This window comes from Lontra canadensis, unplaced genomic scaffold (assembly GCF_010015895.1).
Source record: "Lontra canadensis isolate GAN:19392208 unplaced genomic scaffold, GSC_riverotter_1.0 scaffold1, whole genome shotgun sequence".
NCBI lineage: Eukaryota > Metazoa > Chordata > Mammalia > Carnivora > Mustelidae > Lontra > Lontra canadensis.
In genome coordinates this window covers 120812020-120823932 of record NW_022630995.1, presented here as the reverse complement: position 1 = coordinate 120823932, position 11913 = coordinate 120812020, and the positions used below count along the sequence as shown (strand labels likewise).

General features: G+C 43.9%; 1 pseudogene; it reads left to right on the top strand.

Moving 5' to 3' along the window:
* The first annotated feature begins 2307 nt into the window (after positions 1 to 2307).
* LOC116868661 overlaps positions 2308 to 11913 on the top strand; it is a 30727-nt pseudogene continuing 21121 nt past the window's right edge.

Below are 11913 nucleotides of genomic sequence, written 5' to 3'. Positions count from 1 at the left end.
CCGACATTTCCATTTTTTCCAGGGTCTCACAGTGTGGCTCAACACTGCCTCCAGTGCCTGCAAGCTGCACTGGCACGTCTCTCAGCAGCTCTCCCAATGCAGCTCAACACTGCCTCCAGTGACATAATTCTGCACTGCCATGCCATCAAGCAGCTCTAATAATTCACCTTTCCACCACTGGAGGCAGTGATGAGCTCCAGTGCCACAGATGCTGAAAGATGGGGGCAGTTCAGCTTTCCATCAAGGGAGGCAGTGCTGAGCTGCAGTGGGTGAGACACTGGAATATGTACCACTGGTGCTTCCGAACAATGGATGCAGTGGAGAGATACAGTGTAAGGCGTGGGAAGGAAAGGCAGTGTGGATTTACGCCACTGGTGGCAGTGCTGAGTTGCAGTCTGAGTGATGGTGGAAGACATGCCAGTGTGGCTTGAGACCAGTGGAGGATGTTGCAAGCTGCACTGCAGGACGCTGGAAGGTCTGACAGTGCAGGTTCATGTTACTGGAGGGAGTGGTGAGCTACAGATAGTCACTGGAAGGCATGGCAATGCTGCTTGCCACCACTGGAGGCAGTGGCGAGCTGCAATGCAAAAGATGTTCAAAGATGATTCTGTACAGCCTGTTCACACTGAGGGCAGTGGTGAGGTGATAGGTGAGAGACCCTGAGAGGCAATGCGCTGGAGCTTGTTTCTCCAGGAGGCAGTGGTGAGCTTTATATCCTGTTTCCCCAAGTTCAGGAGTGAGCTAGAGCCATCCACCAACTCAGCATTGTGCGAAATGTCCCTGAGTTTGGTGGTAATGAGTTGTCAGGATGGGGTAGGAGGGGCCTCCAGATGAGGGTCTGGAGACTGGAGGAAACCGTCCTGACTCATGTTGCATTTGGAACAGATGAGTTGAGTGTTTTTGTTTTTTTTTTTTTGGAAGAGTAGCTTCACTACTCCGAAAAAAGGATAATGGCATTGGTCGACTTTAGAATGAAGCTAATTACTACTTAAGAAACAAGCATGTGTCTCCCCTTCTCCAGGAACTGGAGCAGGTGTGCAGGCCTTAGGTCAGAGGTACCTTCTTATCCCCACCTGACAACACTTCTCCACTCTGGCTTCATGAGACCCAAAGTTTTAAATATCAGCGTCTGAGTCAGTCATGCAGCTTGTCACAGGACGTCAACATTCAGAGAAATCAGCAGGTACACTGGACGCAATGTCATATCCATGTCAAGATGGGAGGTAAAACTTCTCTTTCACCCCAAACCTCCTGGGCTTTTCTCTTGTCTCTAGTGGAGCCACAAAGTCAAACTGAAGTAGCTGTCAGCAATCTAGAGTGGGTGCAAGAGTTCCTGATTTTCCCTGCAGAGAGAACATTACAGGGGATCCCATTTTCTCTGCTCATTTCTGGTTTATGAAGGTATGTGGAACATCTCTTTCCTAGGAAATCACTTTGATTGGAAAGGGAAGATGAGATTGACTATTGTGTATTTTTAACATAGAATGTGTTCCTTCATCTAACAGTGTTTATTACACTGGGCATAGGTTGTGGTGGAGTTGCCAGCATCTAGAGTTAGGTGGCTTTTTGAGGTGAGATAGAGACTTGGATGATGTCTTGTCATTTGTCAAAGGTGAAGTTTCCTAACTGATTAGTCTTTTCATCCAAAGAGTTACAATGATGCCAGAGACAAAAGTCAAAATGATTCCAGGGAGCCTTTGATGATTTAAAAGTGAAGCTTGACTTTCTAGTTTCACTAAATGGATCATCTAGATAGTTGGATATGCCACATTTTCTCTGTAGTTTCATTGGTGGTGAAGTCAGAAGGAGATCTTTGAGAATTCTCCTCGATAGAGGCATGCTGGTGGCTTCAAGGGGCTTGGCGTCAGGAACCCTGGGTGAATTTCTGGAACTACTTGCCTGATGCTGGTGAATCAGGTTATCCCCCAGGTTTTCCATTTCCTCCTTAGGAAATTGCTGGCAGGTAATGTTCTGCTTAAAGCAGAACCCTCCTGCACTGCTGGTGGGCATGCAGGCTGCTACAATCACTCTGGAACAGAGTATGGTGGTTCCTTCAAAAGCTAAGAATTGAACAACCCTAGGATCCAGCAATTGCACTGTTAGGTATTTACCCAAAGGGCACAAAAATGCACATTCAGGGGGGTCCAAGCACCGTGATGTTTATAGCAGCTTTATCAACCATAGCAAAACTATGAAGGAAGCCCTAGCATCTGTTCACTGATGAATGGAGGAAAAAGATGTGGGAGATAGATATACAATGGAGTAGGACCCAGCTTCACAAAGAATGAATTCTTACCATCTGCAAGGATGCGGATGCATCCAGAGTGGATTAAGGTAATCAAATTCTGTAAGGAAAGACAAATACCCACTGACTTCACTACTCTGGCATTTCAGAAAGAACATGGATGAATATAGTGGCGGGGGGAGGAAGATAGGCAAATGAGAAAACAGACACAACCTCAGAGCACAAACCGAGGGTTGCTAGCAGGCAGGTGTTGGGGGGGAAGGGTTGAATGGGTGCTGGCTGTTAGGGAGGGCACTTGTTGTGATGAACTCTGGCTATTCTATGCAGGTGAGGAATAATGAAATCTTACCCCTGAAGCAAAGGAATTAACACTGCATGGAAACTAACTGGAATTTGTCAATGAAGAAAAGAAAAAGATGTTCTGTTTCATGAAGAGTGAGGCAAAAATAGAGTGATTTTTCACTCTCCTATTATGTAGATGATAGTTTTCAAACACAGTGATGTAGGATACACTAGTGTCTTACTGCATAATGAGTCCTCAGAAAGCTGCAATGAAGATTCAGCTCTCAGAGCGTGTTCATGTTCCATTGATATGTTACTTACAGTTTGCCCAGGCAGAAAGTTAAATGGAGAGAAATATGACAGAAGAGGAATAGAGGTGTTAACCATTTAGGAGGTAGCCTTCTCACTTTCTCATGAAAGACTTGGGCCAGGGTAATTTGGAAGAAGTGGGGGGAGGATCTTGGAGCTTTGTAGCAGATAGGGGAGTTCCAAGTCTGGGTAGAGCTGATGGGTTCTGGAGGAGAGTAGAATGCATTCTGCAGTAATGAGTGAGCAGGGCTGGCTCCAGGGGTGGCTGTGTGTCCTCTGTGTGACAGTTGTGACAGGTCAGGGCTGTAAGCATGTTCCTGGCTGAGGACAGGTAAAGCACAGGTGGGGAGTTGGCAGAGCACCTTCTTCTGTGCCACCAGCCTCAGCCAACACACATGACCTCATCATCTCTCCCTGTCACTCCAATTCAGACTTGCCCATGTTACCAGTGAAGATGTTGGTTTGTGCTTCGTTCTTTGTATGTGGGTGAAGTTTCAAAAGTTAGATGGTGGAAATGACAGGTCATCAGAACATCTGTTCCTCTTTTACTTCCTGCTTTTCTTCCAGTCACTGAAGTGGATCAGACCTGCTAGTGGAAGGGGCATCTGTGTGTTTCTTTTTCCTGTTTTAATTAAACAATGGGAAAACAGCCTTCTGAAATAGTCAAAGAATCCTTTGTGGGGGTTCATATTTTTCTCTTCCGTGAACCACTTTCTGATATTCAAAATTATTTTTAAGGGGCACCTGGGTGACTGTGTTTTCAGCATCTGCCTTTGGCTCAGGTCATGATCCCAGGGTCTGGGATTGAGCCATGCATTGGGCTCCCTGCTTGGCGGGAAGCCAGGTTTTCCCTCTCCCATTCCCACTCCCCCTGCTTGTGCTCCCTCTCCTGCTGTGTCTCTCTCTGTCAAATAAATAAATAAAATCTTTTTTAAAAAAGGATTTTTTTTTTTTTTAAAAAGCACAGACTCAGAGCTGTAACAGGGTGCAGTGCCCTTTGTGAGGGAGAGAAATGAAGGAGGAGTGTACATTGTTTAGGAGCCTGGGGAGTGGCTCATTTTGTTCCCAGTGGAACACAAACCCCTGTTAGCCTTCCTTGGCTGTGGGGTAGGGAGTGATTGCTGCTCACCTGGTGGCCCATCCTGGGCTCTGAAACCTGACCTGGTAAAACACTTACAAGTTGAACTGGGAAATTTATGAAGAAAACAGAATGAACCCTGGAGGGTGCTTGTATTCTTTGCACTCAGACAACTCCATGGAGCAAAGGAGCTCTTCACCTGTGAGGTGTGTCAGGGTCCCGAAAGCTGTGGGCTTTGCTTCATGGGAGGAGGTTTTGTCTTCATCCTTATCCGAACCAGATCCATGTCACCTGGTTATGGAGATTCAGACATTTATGTGACCATGCCATTATTATTTTTGTTATTTTAGAAAGCAATGTAGACATTGACTTTGGGATACCAATATCAAAAGGAAAAATATAAGGTCCAATATATATATGAGGACTGAACTTGTGGTATCTCTCATTAGTATGGGTAATGTCGGGCTGCCCATATGAGAAAGAACAAGGAATTCTATTTGAATAGAAGTGTGCTGTGCACATGTAGTGTTTTATTCTGTCTTTTCCCTTACTTTTCTGAAGGAAAAATAAAGTGGTGACTGGAGCTTGGTTTCTTATTTTAAAGAATGGGAAACAAGAAATTTAAAAGAGCAGTGTTCATGCTGATGTGGTGCTCTTGCCCAGGGAGTGAGGGTTTGAAGCTTGGACTTGGGAGCGTTGGTGTTCAGGTAGGATGTTGTCTGAGTTTCCTGCACAGAGTCACTTGGCTGCTCTGCCTAAATAGACCCATTCCTGACTTTTGAAGGGCAAGTGGCTCCAAGGTGGCTTGAAACCCTAAGACACTGGAGGAATGATTTGGAAGGGACACCTGGGTGGGCCAGTGTAGACAAACCCAGAGAATTCCAGAGCTAATGATGAGCATGTTTCTGAGACTGGACTTTGCTTCTCTGTGAGTAGCTTTGAGCTGGGGTGGAAAGCAGTCTCTGGATCTTAGGAGTCACTGTGTCATCAGGTGTGAGCCTGGCAGGGTAGTCAGATCAGATAGCTGGGAGACTGTGAGGCCATGGCAGTGGGCCATCACTCTTGATGCACAGGTCAGCTTGCTCCAGGGACAGGGCTCTGCTCCCTGGCCAACTCTTCTGCTGCCCCTGTGATACAAAACTTGTTTCCTGTTGGATTCTTAAGCCCGCCTCTCAGCAGAGGGCTTGGTGGGAAGTAGCCCACAGGCAGCATTATGGATTCTTGCCTAGTGTGCCCCTTGCTTCCTCAGATGAGGCACCACAGGTGTCTGGTCTGGTGTTTTTGAATTCAGTCAGCAGAAGCAATTCTTCCAGAGCCACACCCCTGAGAAATCCTCCACTTTCCTGTGCTGTGTGGAAGAGGACACTTTTCATTTGGAATGAAATCTCAGCTCTTGCCATTAGGTTCCAAGACACATGGCACACCAGTCTCCTTGAAGCTCTAGTTCCACATGGGGCCTGCCGTGTGAGACTGAGACCGAACCTGGGAGTCCCGCTGCTGCTGTTGCTGCAGGTTCCTTCCTGAAATATGCACAGCAAAGCCTGGTTTGTGATGACATCCCAGGAAAGAGGGACAGGTGCACCATTCTGACCCACCCCAGGAGGATGCTAGTTGCCTATCCCAGGTAGCTGGTGCAGGGAGGAGAAATGTCTGTTTCCCAGGCATCCCTTCCTTGGCCAGAGGGAGATTTGGACCCTGGGATGATTCTCTGCTCAGCTTTATCAGATGAGCACATCAGGCAAAGGTAGGAAGTGTGTGTGCTCACATGGAATTGAGGAAGGTGTTTTCAGGTTTCATGTGCAAGTGGTTTCCTCTTATGGCTCATTTCCCTGATGGTCTTCAAGGTTCTGTAGGTGGACCCCTTGTCCCGGGCATCCTGGCTGTGGAAGAGCTCTGATCACATTTTCCCTCAGGGCTCTGGTCTGGGAAATTGGAGGGAGTTCGTGGTTAAACCACCCAAGTAAGCCTCCATTTCTCCCTTGCCGAGATAGATTGGTGACTGTGATAATTGCTCTGGAAATAGAAAGCAAGAGACAGGGCTGTGGTGCTGATGGGGAAGTGGCAGTGGTACTTGTTATTCATGAAGGGTCCAGGTGGGACTTCACTAGGAAGGTGAAGCTTAAGTTACCTTCGAAAGAAGGTGAGTGATGTCACATCAAGAACCTTCTAAATGGAAGGGAAATTGTATGCAAAGGTCCTGGGGCAGGAGCATACCAGATATATCCAGGAGCAGCAGAAAGGCCATCTGGCCACAGTAGACAGCTTAGGACATGACCTCAGGGAGGTGACAGTAGGGTGACAGAGAGCCATTGCAGGGCCATGACCCCACGGACGCTGTTTCACTGGGCTATCCTGGCTACAGTGTTGAGAACAGAAGCCAAAGGGTTGAGGATGGCCAAGAGAGGACAATGATGAAACTTTTCCGGGAACTCGGGCAAGAGATGGGCTCCAGTGTGAACCAGACAGGTGGCCTTGGAAGGAGGGGTGAATCCTATTCTGGGTACCTGTCAAAGATGGAACTCACAGGATTTGCCAATGGGTTCGGTATTGGGAATGGGAGAAAGGAGGAACTGTGGTAACTCCCAGCTCCTGTGGGTTGTCCCCAGTGAGGTGAAGGAGGAGGTTTCTGGGGGTAGAAGGTGTTCCATGTTCCATCTGCTGAGGAATTTGCCTTTCACAGTGAACATGCTGATGTTTGTGTCTGGGAGAACGTTGAACTTCTACCCCCTCAGCAACTTTCATGTACAAGTCTTCACACTTTTCTCAAAGATCATGGTAAGACACTTGGCTTTTTGAAAAGATGTATGTTATTACCCAGCTCTAGTATCAGGAAGAAACCTGAAGAGGATTTCCCTCTTATGAAAAAAGTCAAAAAGTGGGCATCGCAGTCAGCATCTGTTTTGTGGGGAACCACAACAGAGGTGGTGTGTACCCAACCAGCTCCTTCTTGGGCATTGGTCTCCTCAACCAGCCACCAGAACTTTGAATTTTGTCTGTGAGCATCTGCTGTGTTTTATCTCCATTTATTTTGGGTATCCGTTAGGATGTTGTGTCCTGAGGCCTAAGAAGGGCCAAAAAGAAGGAACTTTTCATGTCTGACATGTTCACTCATTTTTCTGTAGAAATGAATAGTCATTCCCTTTTCAGTGTACATCATTTCTGCTGTGCAAGGTTTCCTAGGAACACTGTACATTCAAGTAGCAAGGAAGCCTGTACCCCATCCTACAGGGTTAGCTTTTATATCTATGCTGCACAGAACATTCCATGACTTGAAGATTTTATTACTCAAACATGGCACCTTGGACCACCTTCACCCCTTTCCCCCCTTCCCTGAATCTGGCAACCACCAATCTGTGTCATCAACCACATCTGTTGTACTGTATGTGTGCATTCAGTACTTTTTGGATTACGTGTAGAATGTCCATGAGAGCCTCTGGTGTTTGTCTTTCTGTGTCTGAGTGACTTAGCATTATGCTCTCAAGGTCAATGTTTCCATGTCTGGTTATTATGAATAATGCTGCAGTGAACATGAGAGTGCATCTCTCTTTTGGAGGGAGTGTTTTAGTGTTCTCCAAAGAAATACTCAGTAGAGCAATTACTGGGTCATATGGTAGTTGTGTTTGTTTTTTCCCCAGAACCTCTGCAGCATCTGTCACAGTGGCCACACCAATTTCCATTCCCACCAGCAGTGCACAGGGTCCCTTTGTGTACACACCCTTGACCACACCTGGTGTCTGTCTCTGGTATGATTGCCATTCCCTCAGTTGTGAGATGATAGCTGATTGCACTTCTGACTTATGTTTTCCTGATGACAATTAATGATGTTGAACAACTTTTTCTGTGTCTGGTGGCCACCTGTACTCCATCTTTGGAAAGTATCTATTCACATATTCTCCCCAGTTTTAATTCAGTTTTGGTTTGGATTTGGAGGAGTGTTTTGTATATTTTGGATATTAGCCTCTTATCACACATAGGATGTGCAGATATTTTTTCTTACTGGGGAGGTTGCCTTTTAGGGTTTGATGGTTTCTTTGTCATGGAAAAATTTCAGTTTTATGTCCTTCCACTTGTTTATTTTTCTTTTTGTTGCCTTTGCTTTTTATGTCTGATGTAAAAGACGCTTCCCCAAAACCAATATTGAGAAACTTACTACCTGTGTTTTCTTCTTGGAGGTTTATGGATTCAGTTCTTATGTTCAAGTCATTCATCCATTCATAATTTGTATGTATGATGTAAGAAAGTCACATTCTTCTGCATTTAGTGTCCAGTTTCTCCAGCACCATTCACAGAAGACACAGTCCTTTCCCCATTGTATATTTTCTGTTGCTGTGTCATAAATTAAGACCATACATGTGTGGGTTAGTTTCTGAGGTTTCTTTCTTTCTCCCTTCCTTTCTTTCTTCCTTCCTTCCTCCTTCTCTCCCTCCTTCCCTCCCTTTCTTTCTCTCTCTTTCTTTTCTTTCTTTCTTTCTTTCATTATTTCTATTTTTTTCTTCTTTCTCTCCTTCCTTCCTTCCTTCCTTCCTTCCTTCCTTCCTTCCTTCCTTCCTTCCTTCTGGTCTTACCATTTATTTGTTGGAAAATATTTTTCCGGTCAGTCATATGCATTGTGGACTTCATTGGCAACATCTTCATACTCTTTGTTAGGACTTAAGTCTGAAAACTGTGTTTTTGTAAATGAGTAGCAGGATCTATAGCTTTCAACATGTTGAATATTTGGGCAGAACTACTTAAGTAGTATTATATTCTTCCATCAGATACCAGATTGTGTCTGATTGACTTCTTTTGTGATGATCTCAGTTGTGATGATGGATATCTATATTCCTTTTCTGTGGTAAGTTTATTAAACTGCATTTAATTTTTCCTAAAAGTGTGGATTCTAAATCATTCTTATTTTATAATATATATGTATATAAAACAGCGGGTTTTAAAAATGCATCTATTGGAAGCAAACATTGGAACAGGACATAAATATTATTAATTCCCATTCAGAGTTAATAATCCTATCAGAGCTAAGTTTAAACATGCCTTTAATATAAGAATGAATAATCTTTGCCAAAAGTAGTATGATTATCAGTTTTTGAGCTTTCTGTTGTGTTCCATTGACCTGAGTGTCTGTTTTTTTGCCAGTACCATACTGTTTTGATGACAACAGCTTTGTCATCTAGCTTGAAATTGGAGTGTGGTTACTCCATATCGCTTAGTTGCTTGTTTGCTTGCTCGCTCTTTCTTTCTTTCTTTCTTTCCTTCTTTCCTTCTTTCTTCTTTCTTATCAATGAGATTATTCATTTTTACTTAGTTTACATTTGTATTCTAAATGTTTTTCTTTCGCTTCTTTTTATTATGATCATATAATGTGTTATTTGTTTCAGGGGTACAGGTTTGAGATCCTTCTGTTTTACACAGCACACAGTGGTCACAACAGCACATACCCTCCCCATGCCTATCACCCAGCCACCCCATTCCCTCACCTTCCTCTCCTTTAGAAACCCTCAGTTTGTGGGGTGCCTGGGTGGCTCAGTGGGTTGGGCATCTGCCTTCAGTTCAGGTCATGATCTCAGGTTCCTGGGATCGACCCCACACCAGGCTCTCTGCTCAGCAGGGAGCCTGCTTCCCCCACTCTCTCTCTGCCTGCCTCTCTGCCTACTTGTGATCTCTCTGTCAAATAAATAAATAAAATCTTTGAAACCCTCAGTGTGTTTCCTGAGATTGTCTCTTTTGCTTTGACTCCCTCTCTGGTTTCATCCTCCTTCCCTTTTTTTTCCCCTCTTCTCCTATGATCCTCTGTCTTGTTTCTTAAATTCCACATATCAGTGAGATCATATGATAATTGTCCTTCTCTGATTGACTTATTCACTTAGGATAATACTCTCTAGTTCTATCCATGTCATTGCAAATGGCAAGATTTCATTTTTTTGCTGGTTGCGTAATATTCAATGGCGTATATATCCATATATATCCTTTCATCTGTCGATGGATGTCTGTTCTTTGCATACTTTGGCTCTTGTGGGCATCGCTGCTATAGATACTGGGGTGCAGGTGCCCCTTCAGATCACTTCATTTGCATCTTTGGGGTAAATACCCAGCAGTGCAATTGTAGGGTTGTAGGATAGCTCTATTTTCAACTTCTTGAGCAAACTTCACACTGTTTTCCAGGGTGGCTTCACCAGCTTGCATTCCCACCAACAGTATAAAAGTGTTCCCCTTTCTCCACATCCTCACGAACAACTGTCGTTTCTGATGACATTCATTTTAGCCATTTTGACTGGTGTAAGGTTGTTATCTCATTATGGATTTGATTTGTATTTTCCTAATGTCAAGGGATGTTGAGCAGTTTTTTATGTGTCTGTTGTCCATTTGGATGTCTTATTGGAGAAATGTCTGTTTATGTCTTTGGCCTATTTCTTGATTGGATTATTTTATCCTGCAGGTGTTGAGTTTGGGAAGTTCTTTCTAGATTTTGGATACTAGCCTTTATCTGATATGTCATTTGAGAATATCTTCTCTCGTTCTGTTTGTTGTCTTTTGATTTTGCTGACTCTTTCCTTTGCTGTGTAAAAGTTTGCTATCTTGATGAAATCCCTACAGTTCATTTTTGCTTTTGTTTCCCTCGCCTTTGGGGACGTATCTAGTAAAAAGTTGCTGTGGCTGATGTCAAAGAGGTTGCTGCCTCTGTTCTCCTCAAGGATTTGGATGAATTCCTTTCTCACATTGAGGTCTTTCATCCATTTGGAGTCTATTTTTTGTATATGGTATAAGGCAATGGTCCAGTTTCATTATTCTGCATATGGTTGTCCCATGTTCCCAGCACCATTTGTTGAAGAGAGTCCCCCCCCCCCGCCACCTGCCATTCTTTCCTGCCTTGAGTTAGATTAATTGACTCTAGAGTTGAGTGTCCATTCTGTTCCATTGATTTATGGGTTCTACTTTTGTGCCAGTGCTGTACTGTCTTTTTTTTTTTAAGATTTTATTTATTTGACAGAGATCACAAGTAGGCAGAGAGGCAGAGAGAGAGAGGGAAGCAGGCTCCCTGCTGAGCCCTGATGTGGGGCTCCATCCCAGGACCCTGAGATCGTGACCTGAGCTGAAGGCAGAGGCTTAACCCACTGAGCCACCCAGGTGCCACGTCAGTGCTGTGCTGTCTTGATGATCACAGCTTTGAAATAGAGCTTGAAGTCTGCAATTGTGTTGCCACCAGATTTGGTTTTCTTTTTCAGCATCCCTTTGGCTATTCTGTGTCTTTTCTACTTGCATACAAATTTGGGGATTATTTATTCTAGTTCTGTGAAAAATGTGGATGGTATTTTGATAGGGTATGCGTTGAATATGTGGATTATTCTGGGCAGCATAGCCATTTTCACATTTTTTCTTCCAATCCATGAGCATGGAATGTTTTTCCATTTCTTTTTGTCTTCCTCTTTTTCTTTCATGACTATGGTATGGGTTTCTGAGTACAGATCCTTTGCCTCTTTGGTTAGATGGATTCCTAAGTATCTTATGGTTTTGGGTACAATTATACAATTATACATTAAGAGATCCTTAATTTCTCTTTCAGTTCTAGGAATTTTGAGGTGGAGAATTTTGGGTTTTCCACAGAAAGTACCCTATCGCATGCAAAGGTTGAGAGTTTGACTTCTTTGCTGATTCGGAAGCCTTTTATTTCTTTTTGTTGTCTGATGGTTGAGGCTAGGAATTCTGTATTTTATTGAACAATAGTGATGAGAATGGGCATCCCTGTCATGTTCCTTACCTGAAGAGAAAAGCTCTGTTTTTCCCCACTGGGAATTATATTCTCTGTGATTTTCCCATAAATGGCCTTCATGATGTGGAGGTATGTACCCTCTATCCCTCCATGGGGAAAAGTTTTGATCAAGAAGAGATGCATTTATTTGTCAAATGCTTTTTCTGCATCTATTGAGAGGATCCTATGGTTCTTGTTCTTTCTTCCATTAATATAGTGGATTCCATTGATTGATTTGCTGTTGTCAAACTGGAAATA